Source organism: Microtus ochrogaster, unplaced genomic scaffold, assembly GCF_000317375.1.
Source record: "Microtus ochrogaster isolate Prairie Vole_2 unplaced genomic scaffold, MicOch1.0 UNK138, whole genome shotgun sequence".
Classification (NCBI taxonomy): domain Eukaryota; kingdom Metazoa; phylum Chordata; class Mammalia; order Rodentia; family Cricetidae; genus Microtus; species Microtus ochrogaster.
The window spans coordinates 55,885-62,590 of NW_004949236.1; positions in this window are offsets into that span (position 1 = coordinate 55,885).

Sequence of the window (6,706 nt, forward strand, 5' to 3'; positions counted from 1 at the left end):
CTCTTAAGGAGGGAGTGTGAGGGAGGAGGGTGAGTGGGGTAGCGGGAGGGGAATGGGAGAAGGGAAGGAAATGTAAATTTTTGAATGGAAAAATAAAAATAAATACTCAAGAAAATGGTCAGCAAAAGAACAAATAATCCAATTTTAAAATGGGGTACAGACGTAAACAGAGAACTCTCAACAGATGAATCTCAAAGGGCTGAAAGACACTTAAGGAAATGCTCAGCATCCATTGCCATCAGAGAAATGAAATTCAAAACAACACTCAGGTTCCATCTTACAACTGTCAGAATGGCCAAGATCAAAAACACTGATGACAACTTATGATGGAGATAATGTAGGGTAAGGTGAATGCTCTTCCATTGCTGGTGGGAGTGCAAAAACGTATAGCCACTTTGGAAATCAGTATGGTGATTTCTCAGAAAATTAGGAAAAAATCTACCTCAAGACCCAGCAATACTGTTGTTAGGTATATACCCAAAAGATGCCCAATCATTTCACAAGGACATGTGCTCAACTATATTCACAACATTATTTGTAATAGCCAGAACCTAGAAACAACCTAGATATCCCTTAACTGAAGAATGTATAAATAAAACGTGTTACATTTACACAATGAAATACTATACATATGTAAAATATGACATCGTGAAATTTGCAGGCAAATTGGTGGATCTAGAAAAAAACTTAATGAGTGAGGTAACCCAGACCCAGAATGATAAATATAATATGAATTCACTTATAAGTGGCTTTTAGGCATAAATCAGACTAAAACCAGCCTAAAGGCCACAATTTCAGAGAAACTAGACAACCAAGAAGACACTGAGAGAGACATACATGAATCTACATAACAAAGTGAAAAAGACAAGATCTCCTGAGTACATTGGGAGTTTGAGGGTCATCGGAGAGAGTAGAAGGGAAAGGGGGGAGGGATGGGAGTGTGGAAAATGTGTAGCTCAATAAAACAATAAAAAGGGGAAAAACAAATCAAGTTAATTGTTAACTTTGGATCCTAGTGCTGCTCACTTTCAGAACACTCCACTAAACATAGTTCTTTATGAGTTCTGAGAATTCTACTTGTTGGCTGAGGCTGATTGTTCATTTCCTGGCTGCCCTGACCCGAAATAATCACACAGAAATTGTATTATTTACAGCACTGCTTGGTATATTAGCTTAGGGTACTCATTAACTAACTCTTACAACTTTAACCCATTTCTATTATTTTATATTTTACCACAAGACTCACGGTTTACTGATAAGATTCTGGCTGGTGGCTCATGTCTTTTTCCTTCAGTGGCTACATGGCATCTCTCTTACTCCACCTTCTTTCACCCAGCATTCAGTTTAGCTTTCCTGTCTAGCTCTATTCTGCCCTTCCACAGGCCAAACAGCTTCTTTATTAACCAACTATAATAAAACATTCACAGCATACAGAAGGTAATCCCACATGATCTATTGAAATACAAGTAAAAGGGAAACAGTTATGAATAATCCATGCTAGAAATCTTTGTTTTCAATTGAACTCAATGAAAATAAAAAGTGAATAATGGCTTAATATTAATTATAAACTGTTTGGATTATTAGTTCAGGCTCTTACAGCTTAAATTAACCTATTGCTATTATTCTATATTTTACCACAAGACTCATGACTTGTTACTCTTGCTTCTCCAGCAGGTGCTGTTGTCACCCAGACTCTGTGTTCTTTCTCCCTGTATCTCTTCTTGGATTTCCTGCCTGGCTACATTCTGCCTGGCTATTAGAAAAATCAGCTTCTTTATCAACCAATGGTATTAAAACATATTGATAGCATACAAAAGGGCATTCCTGGCTAGCTCTTGCATATTAAATTAACCCATTTGTATCAATCTGTGTATTCAAATGCTTTCTGGTGGTGCTCTAGAATGTTGTTCCTTAGGCAGTTGCTAGGATATCCCCTGAATCCAACTTCATTCTCCCTCTATCTCTGCTTGGATTTCCCACCTAGCTATACTCTGTCCTGTCATATTACAAAGTAGCTTTATTCATCAGCCAATAAAAGCAACACATATTTACAGTATACAGAAGGGTATCCTACATCATCTCCTCTTTTCTGTCTAATTAAAAAGGAAGGGTTTTAATTGTTTTTATTGAGATATAAACTTTCCTCTGCTGCCCTCCCTTCCTCTCTCCTTCCCTACAACCCACTCTCATGGTCACCATGTTCCCAATTTACCCAGAAGATTTTGCCTTTTTTTTTTTTACTTCCCATGTACCATAGATCCATGTATATCTATCTCTCTTTGGGTCCTCTTTGTTATCTAGGTTCTCTGAGATTTTGAATTGTAGGCTGGTTTTCTTTTATTTATGTCTAAAGGCCACGTATGAGTGAGTACATATGATATTTGTCTTTCTCAGTCTGAATTACTTCACTCAATATGATGTTTTCTAGATCCACCCATTTGCTTGCAAAGTTCAAGATGTTATTATTTTTTCTGCTGTGTAGTTCTCTATTGTGTAAATGTACCACATTTTCCTTATTCGTTATTTGGTCAAGGGGCATTTAGCATGTTCTGGCTATGACAAAAAATACTACTATGAACATAGTTGAGCACATGTTCTTGTGGTACCATTGAGCATCGTTTGGGTATATACGCAAAGGTAGTATTGCTGGGCCTTGAGGAAGATTGTTTTCTAATTTTTGAGAAATTGCCATACTGATATCCAAAGGAGCTATACCCGTTTGCACTCCACCAGCAATGCAGGAGTATTCCCTTTACACCACAACCTCTCCAGCATAAGTTGTCACTGAAAGAAACAATTAATAAATGGGACCTCCTGAAACTGAAAAGCTTCTGTAAAGCAAAAGAAGGACATGGTCAACAAGACAAAATGGCAGCCTACAGAATGGAAAAAGATCTTCACCAACCCCACATCAAACAGAGGGCTGATCTCCAAAATATCCAAAGAACTCAAGAAATTCGTCATCAAAAGAACAAATAATCCATTTTTAAAAATAGAATACAGACCTAAACAGAATTCTCAACAGAGGAATCTAAACTGGCAGAAAGACACTTAAGGAAATGTTCAACATCCTTAGCCATGAGAGAAATGCAAATAAAACAAAAAGGAAGGTTTTAACATTAACATTGCAAATTTGCTTATAATAAAACAGGTATCAAGCAAGAATTACAGTTATAATATTTAGTCTATTTGTATTTAGCAAAATTAAAGATAATCATCTATTGTCTATCTTATCTTTGTTAGTCTAAATTTTTGTATATAATTTATCTTTTATTATAACTAAGTAAAACTGTAATTATAACTATCTAATTTTCAACTCCATCAATGAAGAAAGTAGAGTGTAATACCACCTAAGTGATCAGAAAGTGTAAGCAAAAGTGTGCCTTCCAAAATATGTGAGAAATGGCAGAAACATCTGGCTGCCTGGAAAGAAACCCAGGGTTATTCTGTAATATTGGGGCATCCATCTTCAGTCTATAGGCCTAGATTTCTCAGTGAAGCATAAATTTGAAGGACTGTATCACCTATTTTGGTAAAATTCATCAGTTGTTTTCTTCTGAGTCCTGTAGAATGTCTGGTAGACTCCTTCATGAAGCAGAAACCCTGAAGGACAGTCTCCTTGCTTTGGCAAGTCCAGCATTCATTTTCCTGTGGGTCCTGCATGTCTAGTTTATAGAGTATATTGTCAAGCATTTCAGGTAAGAGAAGTTTTTTGCCTAAATGGCTAGTTTCATCCATTTGCCGCAATTTTTTCATGTCGTTTTTTAAACAGTTGATTAACATTCCAATGTAAAGTGTACCATATTTCTTATTCATTTTTCTGTTGAGGGACATGTAGCTCATTTCAAATTTCTCATTGTTATGAATAGAGCAGCAACAAACATGGTTGAGCAGCTGTCAGTGTCATTGGATGAAGGATCCCTTGAGTATATTTCCAACAGGGAATATCTGGGTCTTTAGTAGATTGATTCCCATTTTTCTGAGGAACTGACTTACTGATTTCCATTTTGGGTGTACAAGTTTGCACTCTCACCAGCAATGTATGAATGTGTTTTCTATACATTTCTATACAAAATGTATTCCTCATCATTTCCAGCATGAGCTTTGACATGCTATTACCCTTTGCCATTTGACAGGTGTAAAATGAAATCTCAAGAAATTCTGAAAAAATCAACGAAAAATTGCACATGGCAGAAGCCACTTTATTACAAAGGCAAACTTCAAAAGGTGTTTTGGTTTTTCTCTTATTGATACTGATATTTATAGAAACAAAGCAATGATGACTACAGCAGGTAGTTCTTCCCTTACAACATCCTGCTTGCAAAAACTTAAGAAGTTTCCCTTAAGAATAATTTAGTAGCTTAGGTCTTAGTTCCTTAAAGAGATAAATTAGGAGAGGAAGATGAGGAGACCTCTGAGATCTGTAAAGACAGCATATTCAGGGGAAAACACCTCAGATGGGAGAAAATCACACACAAATAAAAGTATACAAAATAAATGAAGCATATTCTTGGTATAAAACTCTCCCTTGGTTATTTGATGAGTAGATGGACACAGCAAGCTATTCTAACAAGAGACCTCCATGATAAGCCAACTTTACTGCTTCCTTTTCTCTTAAACTATATGACCATTTTACTGACATCTCTCACTCTATTGTCCTTTATCTCACAGGCCCAAGGTAATGGAGACCAAATAGTTGAACTAAGTGAATTTTTAAAAAACTCTCCACATGCCAGGTGGTGGTGGTGGTGCACATCTTTAATCCCAGCACTCTGGAGGCAGAGGCAGGTGGATCTCTGTGAGTTTGGGGCCAGCCTGATCTACAAGAGCTAGTTCCAGGTCAGGCTCCAAGCTACAGAGGGAAACCCTGACTCAAAAGATAAAAATCTCCACATTCCTTAATTTTAACATAATTCAAAATACCAAATATAAATCTAACTCAAGTATTAAATAAAATACCCCCTTAAGCTGATTCCACCTCTTCTTTCTAACTCTCTTTCTAAGATAAATCATCTCCAACAATTTAGGGTCTGCACAGAAGGTTTCTCTTCCACAGTTTTTGTCTGCGTCCTCTAGTGACTTCACAAGTACTCCTATGCAACACATTTCTTTGCCTCACTGGCTCTCTGGTACCTTGGAGGAAAAATGGAAGACCACTCTCTATTTCATCTTTTATGCTTCCAAAGATAATAGTACATACGTACATCATTGCCAATTTAATTTTTGCAACTGATTTTAGCTCAGACTAAGATGAGATGAAATTTCAAAGCTGTTCTAATTTACATTTTCATAAAGGCTAAGAATTATGACCACTTTTGAGATATTTCTTAGCAAATTTTATTTATTCTATTAAAAATTCTTTGTTCACATCCATAGGTCATTTGTAATTGGAATGTTAATTTTCATGACTCTTTGTTTTTAATGTTCTTTATATATTTCAGATATTTGTTTTCTGTCCTTGTATAACTGTCAAACTTTTTAAATTCTCATGAAAAATAAATGGGTTCTATTTTAAAATTTTAGATGTGATAAGTTATGAATTCCCTTTACTGAAAATAATGAGTAGTCTTTTTCCTCCAATATGACTTATAAATTGAAATTCATTAAGGAATGTACGAGTGGGAGATCTTTCCACTCACTTGTCATTTTCCCAATGAAAATATTTTATTATGAATAATGAAATTTCTTTAAAAAACATATTGATAATTCTCTCCCTAACTATATAAATTTGGTTACTTCAACAGTCTGTTTGAAAAGTATTATTAATATGAGCTGATGCTTTTCAAATATGATCTTGCCATGTTGCCTACACTGTCTTTGCAAACTAGAGATCAAGAGATGCTTTCAAACACACTGCCCACTTAGAAAAGTTGAAATCATCATTTTTTCTCAAAAAGTTAATGTTTCTGTCTTTTAGAGGAAATTGTCAATTTCAGAATGGGATATAAGAATTTGGCAATAGATTTAATTTTCATCTACAGAGTTTAGTTGGATTTCAGGGAAATGTCTCTCTTCTTTCCTACTACCCAGTACTTCATTGCAACAAACACACATTAAAACCCATCAGTTACATTTTCATGAACATATTCATAGGCAATTCCTTGATCATTCTCTCTAGAGGTGTAGTCCAGACAGTGGGAACTTTTGGGATGAAGCTGTATGTCAATGTCTTTATTTGAAAATTCCTTTTGTATATTGAAATTGTTGTGGGAATTCAGTCCAATAGCCAATTGTATAGGGCAGCTTGACCCAACAGGTATGGTCTTCTCTGTGGATACCTGACCTTGTAAAACCCTGGGGTGGGAAGATTTCTGTACTCTCTTAGACAGTGTGGGAGCTGGCAGAGCCACGGCTTGGAGCTTCCCCATCTTCCTTTAGGAGCAAGGATATGGCACAGTAGCAGAGCTAGTCCCCCAGTGGAATAGTAGGGCATTTGAAAATAATGAGCTTTTGGCAAAAGTTTAGGAAGTGTTCCGCAAAACTAAATGAATCTTGAGGTCTCAGTTCCTCAGCATCAGGTTCCATAGGGCTTGACCCAAAAGTATACATGTGGTTGACCATTTTTAGAAGGAAACAAAGTTAACTCTGAATGTTCAATATTGTTAGAAGACAGTTTTATTAATCTGTCATGTATGTTTAATCATTTTGCAAAATTTTGCTGTTTTGCCTTTGTTACGTTTGTTTAAAGATCTCTGGATGACGGACA